This window comes from Myotis davidii, unplaced genomic scaffold (genome assembly GCF_000327345.1).
Source record: "Myotis davidii unplaced genomic scaffold, ASM32734v1 scaffold135, whole genome shotgun sequence".
NCBI classification, from domain to species: Eukaryota; Metazoa; Chordata; class Mammalia; order Chiroptera; family Vespertilionidae; genus Myotis; species Myotis davidii.
Window position 1 is genome coordinate 12,390,587 of NW_006289813.1, and position 10,435 is coordinate 12,401,021.

Consider the following 10,435-nt stretch of genomic DNA (forward strand, 5'->3'; position numbering starts at 1 on the left):
CCAGGTTCTGTAGCCATGTTCCCTCGCTAGGTTCTCCAGCCAGGTTCAGTCACCAGGTTCTAGTCAGGTTCTCTTGCCATATTCTATCCAGGTTCTGTAGCCAGGTTCTCTCGCTAGGTTCTGTCTTTAAGTTCTGTTGCCAGTTTCTGTCCAGGATCTTTTGCCATGTTCCGTCTCTAGGTTCTGTCTCTAGGTTCTGTGTCTAGGTTCTGTGGCCGGGTTCACCAGGCTCCGTCTAGGTTCTTCAGCCAGGTTCAGTAGCCAGCATCTCCAGCCAAGTTCTGTCGAGGTTCTGTGTCTCTAGGTTCTGTGTCTCTAGGTTCTGTGTCTAGGTTCTGTCTTCTAAGTTCTGTCCAGACTCACCTTCTAATAACTTATGTTAACTTTCTGAAAACATAAATGCCAAAGGCAGTATTCATACTAATATTGATATTAAATTCTCTGTGTGAAGAATTAAAGTAAAATACTTTCATATAAAGGAGGTTGATAAAAGGTGAGCCTGACTGATATTTTTCCACCAAGAGCTTTACCTTTGTTACCCTCTGTTACACAAAACATACATGGCAAGTAAATAAAATTGATTGGTCGTTGTCCAACTGGGTTTGATTTTTTTAAAACAGGTGGAGAAACATCAAAATGGGCAAAAAAGTAAGAGTGCTAATGAAATGCAATTCTTTCCTGTTGATTAAAAAATCACACAGGTGTTCATCCAGTGACACATTCTGAAAAATTTTTTCAGGAAATGTATTTGTTAGTGTCAGTATTGCAGTGAGAAGCCCAGACTGCCCCGCACCCTCACCCCTGCCTTAGTGGCTAAGGCAGCCGTGCTCCCCCTGCCCTGCCCCCGCGGCCCACTCCTCAGTTCTTGCCCATGTGGGTGCCCTCTACGCTTGCTGGCCTTCCCAGAAAACTTTTCAGAAACTGCCCCGGCCCTTGTGAGGTGTCCTTTTTTGAGCTCCTGAGACTTAGGGTCTGTACCACATAACTTGGCACTTGATTACATGGCAGCTCATTCGACCCCCTTTTTGTGAGTGTGACTGCTTTCTCCCCAGTATATAGCAGGTTCCTTACGACAAGAATTGTTTCCTACACTTGCTTCCTCTCTCCCAGTGAACCCAGCAGAATGCCGACCACGGAACTGTGTTGTATAGCATGTGCTAAGCCCCTGCTGCTGGACTCCTATCATTTCTATCTTCCTTCCTCCCATCCCCCAGCAGGCTCTGTGTAGCATCTCCTTGTCTCACCAACGCCATCGTTCCCAGGGGCCCCTGAGAACCCATGTTAATCTTTTCTCAAGACATCCTTGCAAGGAGCAGGTTCTGTGTGTACAAGAATGTGTGAACGAGAGAGCAGTGGTGACAGTGGCCCCATCTTGCTGCCTTGGAACTCCTCCTTACATGCGCCATGATTCATTCCTTGACTCTGACATGCTTCCAGCTGACGCCTCAGTTGGAAATGATCCTCTCACCTTCCTAACCCAGCCCTGTGGAGCCCACGGCCAGCTTTCCCAGTGCCTGCTGACTGGGCTTCCTCTTTGGTATTCTTATTTGTATTATTTTAGATGAAATGATCCTCAGTGAGTTTGCGTCAGCCCTGTTTTGTTCATTATCGTACTTTAGGCACTTGAACCACAAGATAAATATTTAATATCAGTTAGCTTGAAGGAATGTTGGGTTGCACCCAAATGCAACCTCCTGGCACCACTGCTCAGAAAAATGTCCCACCATGTCCTCACACACCCTTAGTTCTTCCTTGCTGGCAGCTCTGAATTCAGCTCACCATCGCTGCATCCCTGCTCCTAATTCTGCCAGGCTGCTGGCCAGGGACATCCTGGCCCATCACCCTGGAGTCCCCTCATGTCATATCTCATTAGGCGCCTTGGCATCAGTGCCTCCAGAGGTACTTAGCTTCCAATGGCAGAGGCTGGTTGGCATTTCAGAGTTGTAAGCTCGAGAGCTGAAACAGAACCCAGGACTCTGGGGTGCCATGGGCTTCAGCGAGTTTCCTATTCTGATCATTCAGAAGTTTCCCCCCATGGAAAATAATGTGAAGGAGTTGTGAGCAGATCTCTTGAGGATGGAAATGGAGACTGGAGCAGGCTCATAATTATCAGTGGGTTAATCATAAGATCTGCAAAGGTTTCCTACCCTCGGTTAAAATTCTTTAACAGTGGTTCTCAACCTTCTGGCCCTTTAAATACAGTTCCTCATATTGTGACCCAACCATAAAATTATTTTCGTTGCTACTTCATAATTGTAATGTTGCTACTGTTATGAATCGTAATGTAAATATCTGATATGCAGGATAGTCTTAGGCAACCCCTGTGAAAGGGTTGTTCGACCGCCAAAGGGGTCGCGACCCACAGGTTGAGAACCACTGCCTTAGAAGAAACACGCATTCTACAGTTAATTAGACAGCACCTTGCATTTTCTACAAACTTGCCCTGCAGTGTACAACAAGTAGGTGTTAGAGCCAGAATCTGAATCTAGCCTGAGAATTCTTAAAATTAATTGGAGACAGGTTCCAGGGGGCCAGTCTATATGTGGAGTCGCCAACAAACAAGTGCCCAGCTCTAGACAGTGATGTCTATGTTCATGGTCACTGGCCAGCACAGCACTGAGGGTGCCTTGTGTTGACTGCTGAGCACCCATTGATAAAAATCCTATATAATAAAAGCCTAATATGCTAAGTGGCCAGTCATCCGGTCGTCCGTTCAACCAATCAAAGCGTAATGTGCTAATGATATGCTAAGGCCATTTAACCACTCGCTATGACATGCACTGACCACCAGGGGGCAGACGCTCTGACTGGTAGATGATCTTGCTGCTGGAGTCCGGACATGCCCTGGAGCCCTCCCTTATTCCTCCCCAGCCCCGATAGTGCACCAGTGGGGTCCCTCAGCCTGGCCTGCATCCTCTCGCAATCCAGGACTCCTCGGGGAATGTCAGAAAGCCGGTTTTGGCCCAATCCTGCAAGCCAGGCCTAGGGACCCCACTGGTGCACAAATTTGTGCACCTGGCCTCTAGTTACATTCATAAGTCAAGATAACCTCACATAGAACCTCATTTGTATTCTCCTCCTCTAGTCTAATTTACTAAAATACATTTTTTTCAGATGTTGTCCCATTTGATTTAAAACTGGATTCTGGGGAAAGTATAACTCCATTAAAAGACTTTCAGTAAAATGGAAATAAAATGTCAACTTATAAATATATGTAGACTCTAAAATATTCTAGTAAGAAAGTACCCTTAATACTTTGCAAAACGTTTTCACATATATGAGCCCTTCAAAGGGTTTTCATATATATTATTTGGTAAAACAATCCATTTTATCCAAGAAACGAAGACATAGAATAAGAGATTCAAGTTCACATTTTCATTACAATCAGCAATAAAAAAAACTGTTATAGTAGTAATAATAATAATGTGTACATTTTCTGCCAGGTTTAACTTTCTAAACTACATGAAGTGGGCTTACATCTCGGTAACAAATAGAGCACAGTGATTGTAATGAAAAATACTACCAAAACACACACACACACACACAAGGAAACAACACCAGAGCACCTTTTAGAACAAGTACGCCAGATACACCAAATGAAAATGTTAGAAAATGTCAGAAGACCTTTCCTCTCGACGTGGTCGTCTTGTGCTTTGTACAGCGGAGATAATATGATGCCAGCCTCCAACCTTGCTGCAGGCTGAGATGAAAGCACAAGTACGAGGTCTCCTGGGGAAGAAAAGTCGGTCACACACCGGCTGGTAGAAAAGCTTTCTGCCCCACGGGAGTGTTTTTCCTTCAAGTCTATTTTCTCTAATGTCAATATAACTACCAGCTTTCTCTTGGTTCGTATTTTCCAAGAGAAAGTGTCCCTTTTCCATCTTTTTTTTCAGCTTGTCCTTGTCCTTATGCAAGTTTTAGTTGTACAGGTGATAAGCAACACGCAGCTTTATGTTACTGCCTCAGACCCAAAATCCCCCTCTGTTACCTGACGAGTGTCATACACTTCAGTGTATTATAATTACTGCTACAAACTCTTTTTGCTTTTTTTATCCCTCATGTATCTTCTTTGTTTCTACTTCTTTTTTATCCTTTCCTGCCTTCTCTTGAACCAGTTGGATTTATTTATTCTCCTATAGTCCCTCTAGCAACATGGAAATTATAAATTCTATTTTCTTTTGGTGATTAACTTAAAACATGTAACTGTGCACATGACTCACAGAGTCTATTAGTATTTCCATCTTCTTGTTGAAGAATACAGGGACTAAGCGCTAAGTCTCTAAATCTAATCCTTCTTTTCCATCTTTCATCTTCTTGAAATTAAAAACTCAATAAAAGCATAACCAATGGACACAGACAGTAGGAGGATGAGGGGGATAGAAGTGGCCGGGGAGAGGTCAATGGGGGAAAAAGGAAACATATGCAATACTTTAAACAATGAAGAAATTAAAAAATTTTTTAAAACTTCAAGTTATACAGAAGGAGTGATAAGAGCTGAAAAACTAATCCATAAAATAACACAGAAAGACAAAGAGTACTATTTGAATTTTTCTAAATTTAAACTGGTTTTATTATTCATTATTTATTCTTGTTGTTTGCCGATTTCTCACCATTCTCCATGAATATCATTCCTTCCTCCAGGACTTGGTATCCATATTCTCAAAGGATTATTCCTTCCTTCTCTAATCCTTTCAGAGACAGCCTGTGCATAAAATATCCACTTACCTTTTGTCTTGGAAAATCATCTGTTTTTGATAGTTTTTATAACAATTTGAAAACATGAGTCTGTATTTTCCTGGACAATAATATGCTCAGGAGAAAGCTACAGTCTAGTGGCTGTTCCTTGGTAGATAATATGTCTTTTCTTTCTGGTTGTTTTTGTAGTATTTATTATTTGTCTATCATGGGCAATAGATTTCTTTTGTTAAAGTGTAGGTCTACTTTTATTTTTCCTGTTTGCGACTCAGTGTGTCGCCTCAACCACAGAGCTCATATTCTGTCCAGAACCACAAAATGTTCACCCATATCTCCTTGTATTTTGCCTCTTTCCCAGTCTTTCTGTCCTGTTTTTCTCAAATATTCATTACAAGTATGTTGAAACTTTGTATTGTAGCTTCCGTGCATCAGTGTCTTTTTTATATTTTTCATCTCTTTACCTTTCTGTGCAGTTTTATGTGTAATTCCTCACAGGCATCTTATCCTCTTTAGGATAACTCTCTTGGGTTTTTAATGTCAATGTCCACATTTTAACCTCCAGAGAGTCTATAAGGCTCATTTTTTTAAAAAAACAACTATTATTTTCTCTTAACTGCTCATTTATTAAAGACTCCAACTCATCCTTATTCATTCAATCTTATTTTATAGGCTATTTCAGATTGGTATAATATCTACAGATCTTCTTGTGCTAATTCCATAATCTGTTATGTCTGTTGAGTATTTCTTATGAGGTCCATTGTCTTAGGTAGTTTCTAATTTTTTTTTTATTGTGAGGTCATGTTCAGTGGGAATGGCTTCCCCACAACTGGGACATGCCCTGCACCCAGTAATGTAAAGTCTCCTATATAATAAAAGGCTAATATGCAAATTGACCAAATGGCAGAACCACTGATTGCTATGACACGCACTTACCACCAGAGGGCAAATGCTCAATGCAAGAGCTGCCCCCTGGTGGTCAGTGTGGTCCCACAAGGGGAGCACTACTCAGCCAGAAGCTGGGCTCATGGCTGGCAAACCGCTCAGGGGTCCCGGACTGTGAGAGGGAACAGGCCAGGCTGAGGGACCCTCCCCCACCACCCCCGCCCTGCACAAATGTGCACCAGGTGTCATTTATAAGCAGTGTTGTTCTTTCTTCTGCCACAGCCCCAAAGACTTCTTCTGATTTTTGAACTGATTAACAACCCCTCAACTTGAAATTCTCATTATGAAGCAGATCAAGTAATTTCAAACCCGACACCTCCATTTAGAGTTTGAATTTGTCATTAAAGTTTATTAGTGCTTCCCTCAACCAATTCGTGGAGTTCTTGTAGACTTGTTTACATGGAGGGAGCAGCCTTTTGAGGCCTCTGGTTTTATTCAGGGGTCTTGGTTCCAGCTGCCCACCATTTGCAGACCCAAGGCAACATCTTCTTCCCTGTGTTCAGTCCCAGGACACTGTTTCTCTAGTACTGAGCTGCGTCTTTGTTTCTGGCCTTTGGGAATTTCCTTTAGGGTTCATCATGAAGACAATGAATATATTGAGTAATCATCTATTGAGTTTCTACTAGCTGCTGAACACTGTGCTGCCTGTGGGAGTACAAAGACCCGGGTGATGTGGTCACTGCTCTCAACCAGCTCTTCCTGTGGCCAGAGAGAAGCATTTCAGCAAAGACAATGCGATGTGGACAGGCTGTGATGCCACAAAGTGGGTGAATGATGGAGGAATATGGCTCACTCAGGAAGTACAAAAGAAACAGGTTGATTTTGTAAAATATGATTGATTGAAATAAAGCCTCCTTTCTGAAAGAAATTCAAGTACAATTAAGTAATCAAAGCACACATGGCAGTCTCTGTGACATTAACTGTTACAAATAATTATCGCTGCCATTCAAAACTACAGTCCTTGGCCAACTAAATGCCAAAGAAGGTGTTCCTCTAGACAAATACACAAAAGTACATGTTTATCTGATAAATTTCACCATATTTGTCAGGCAAGATTTTAAGATAAGTTTTGTGTTTATAATAATGCAAACTTGTTACTCAGCCAATATGACATAGATGTAATTTTTCTGAATGTTGTTCTGAATTAAAACTTCACTTGATATAAGCATCTACTTATTTCCAGGTACTTAATTTTATTTTTTTAAATGGACACTAATGAAACTGCAAAAGCTTTTATAATTACTGCATTAAATTATACGGTATTTTAGAGTGAGAGACTACCAATTGTTTCTAGTGCAAAACATTAAAAAATAAAAATAAGAAGAAAGGAAGGGAAACATTTTTGGTGGGAATATTTTTTTAACCCAAATACAGTGCATGAACACTTTATTGTATTTTTCTGTGGAGAATATTTTGCCTTTACTGAATGAAGAACATTGACATTCACCCTATACCCTTTCTAGCAAACCACACTGCTCATTTTCCCCAGCACCATCTCTATGATAGGGTTTTCATATAAATTTATTTTATTTTTCCTTTAGATCATCCACTACATTTAGTACTAATACCAAATTTGTCAGTGGGTGTGGCATTGACAACCAAGAGCATTGCTAGAAGGCCCACAGTGAGCTCACTGTAAGTAAGAGGCAAACACAGGATATAGTGAGACCCACTGATGATCAGGAGAGGGAGGAAACAGAATTGGGTAAAATTATGCCAGTAATTAAGCCAAAGATCAACTAGAGTGACTAACGTGGGCTCATTTCCATAAGTAGCATCTTCTGAATAAATGCTGACATGTTCTTTGAGATATTATTATTTACTAGGGGCCCAGTGCATGAATTTGTGCACCTTTAAAGGAACTGTGGGCTGCAAGGCTGCAGTGTGCATACGGCTGGGTCTTGGTCCAACTTCCGTGCCCCCATCCGGAAACCTCCCACGCAGCCCCCGGTCCCCTTTCTGCCGGCAGCCCCACTCCCGCTGCTGCTGCTCCCACACACTGATAGTGCCAGCCCCACTCGCACCCACTGATGGCGCAGAGCAATTGGGTTCGGCTCCAGCAGCGGGTGCAAGTGGGGCCAGCACCATCAGTGGATATGAGTGGTGGCTGCCGGCCCCAATCGCCCCTCAAGAGCAGGGGGAGGCGGAGAAGCCCTGAGGGATGATCGGGGCCAGCAGCTGATGCTTACACCCACTGATGGCGCTGAGCAATCGGGACCGGCATCAGGCGCCAACAGTGGATGCAAGTGGCAACTCTGGCACTGGCTGTGGGTGCGAGTGGGGCCGGGGTTGACAGTGGGTGCAAGGGGCGGCTCCAGTGCCAGCAGCAGGTGCAAGCACTGGGCAGGACCTAGGCACGCGGAAGCAAAGAATTTTCAGTAACCACCAGAGGCTCACCCTGATGACAGCGACTGGCGCCCCACCTTGGTCTGGCGCTCCCGCTCACCTGCTCCACCATCCCACCGCGGCTGATGCCCGCCATGTTCCACGCATGCCCCCGGTGGTCAACACACATCATAGCAACCAGTTGTTCAGTTGTTCTGCCATTCAGTCTATTTGCATATTAGCCTTTTATTATATAGGATGTTTCATTAGGATGGTATAAATTTTGATAAACTTATTTTTGCACCCAGGACTTTATTTGAATACTTAACCCAAAACAGAATAAACTAAAGTGAATGACCATGTCAAGATCCAATTGTAATTTTTATTCAGGACTTCAAATCAAATCAATGTTCCCATTTTTCCTTAGTCAGATCTTTTCTATTTTAAGATCTTGGTCTTTTTTTCTCTACTTTTCTTCATTATTGGTTCCTTCTGCTTCCATAATCTTTATCTCCCTCCTTTTCTTCCCCAAATGTCCCTATAGTTCAGCGTACTCATCTCTTATCTTCTGTTTCTTTGTCCTTGCCACCAGCAATGCTTACCAATCTTTATATTTCAGTTCTATTCACTCTGCCTGAACTCGGTCCCAGGAGTAAAAAGACCGGGATGGCTGCCTGCCTCCCTGACCTTGAGAGCAATGAATATTTCTCATAAGTTTAAAAATGCTTGCATGGGTGTTCTTTGAGGCATACATGAAGACTGAACAGGAGACTGAATTGAGCCTACTGCATCCTAAATTCATTATCCTGAACCCAGTGCGTGCCAAACCCATGGTCTTTAGTGAGGTGCCCCAAGTGTTTTCTTTCTAGGGGTAAATAGAAGAGTGAAGCCGAAACCAGTTTGGCTCTGTGGATAGAGCATCGGCTTGCGGACTGAGGGGTCCCAGGTTCGATTCTGGTCAGGGGCGTGTACCTGGGTTGCGGGCACGTCTCCGGTGGGGGATGTGCAGGAGGCAGCTGATCGATGTTTCTAACTCTCTATCTCTCTCCCTTCCTCTCTGTAAAAAATCAATAAAATATATTTTTTTAAAAAAATAGAAGAGTGAAGGTGTTCCCAGACACTCTGCCACATGTTCAGTAGGCACACATGGACCCAGATTTGTAATTCTGCCCAGCATGTTGCAGGAGCAGAAACAATTTCACGTGTGTCTGCCCACATCTGTCTCACTAAGCGACTAATCGCTGCTCAAAGTATAACATATTCCTATTAGCTCATTTGGCAAGATTATCATCATATATAATTCTAAAATTTAAACAAAGTAATTTAATTTCAAAAATAAGTCTGTGCAATAACTAGATAATATTTTACCTAAGAGTGATATGGAATCTGAGCTGCCTTTAAATTTTTCCTAGAGTAATACCATTTTGCATTTCTGCCCTTAAACATATTTATTATCAAATTTTTTTATAACTTCTGTGTATAGGCCCAAAATCATTGATTTTAACCATTCTTTCTTAAACAAAAACACTAATTCTAGTTGATTAAGATGCAGATACATATTAATTTACCAAAATCAAACCAAATGCCATCATCTTCTAATAGATGACGACGACATTTTATTGAATCTCTGCTTTTTACACTTTGTTATAGCTTCTCCTCCAGAATATAAATCTGATTAGGGTCTGTGGTAGTAAATTATTAAAACTGGCATGCATTAAATGATAATGATGTAAGTAAGCATCCTCGGGTGGGTGTCCTCCAGCTCTGTGACCCTCCGGGACACTGCATGTTCAGAGCATGAAAGTGCATCTTATTGGATGACATATTTACTGCCACCACCAAATCCTGCTCTTTAGAAGCCTGAGGTACAAATCTGGCTCCTCCCCAGTTGCTGGTGGGAAAATGCCCTCCAGAGCCACTGTGTGTGCCTCCTGCCACCAGCCAGAGATTCGGCTGCTGGCAGCCCCTGGAGTGCAGGGCAGCTCATGCTTCCAGACAGGCTCTAGGACAGGGGTGGGCAAACTTTTTGACTCGAGGGCCACAATGGGTTCTTAAACTGGGCCGGAGGGCCGGAACAAAAGCATGGATGGAGTGTTTGTGTGAACTAATATAAATGCAAAGTAGACATCATTACATAAAAGGGTACGGTCTTTTTTTTTTTAGTTTTATTCATTTCAAACTTGTCGGATCCGCCCGCGGGCCGTAGTTTGCCCACGGCTGCTCTAAGAGAAATCAGAGAAGGACCTGGGAGAAAATTACCTTGCAGAAAGTCTCACAACAATGGGGGTGTGATGCTGGGCTGCTGGGCTTGTTCTTTAAGCTCACCTATCTACCTCTCACTTTTTATTATAGAATCTCATTTAGTTCTTACATTGGCATTTAACATATTGCAATGCTTATGTTTTTAAGAAATATATATGTACATATGCATATATGTGTGTGTGTGTGTGTGTGTGTGTGTGTGTGTGTGTAT

The 10,435-nt window shown here is 42.5% G+C and overlaps 1 protein-coding gene across 10 annotated transcripts in view; it reads left to right on the plus strand.

The window, feature by feature from the left end:
• Window positions 1-10,435, plus strand: part of ADCY2 (adenylate cyclase 2 (brain)) — a 282,664-nt gene that overhangs the window by 228,141 nt on the left and 44,088 nt on the right. The gene's annotated exons all lie outside the window — the stretch shown is intronic.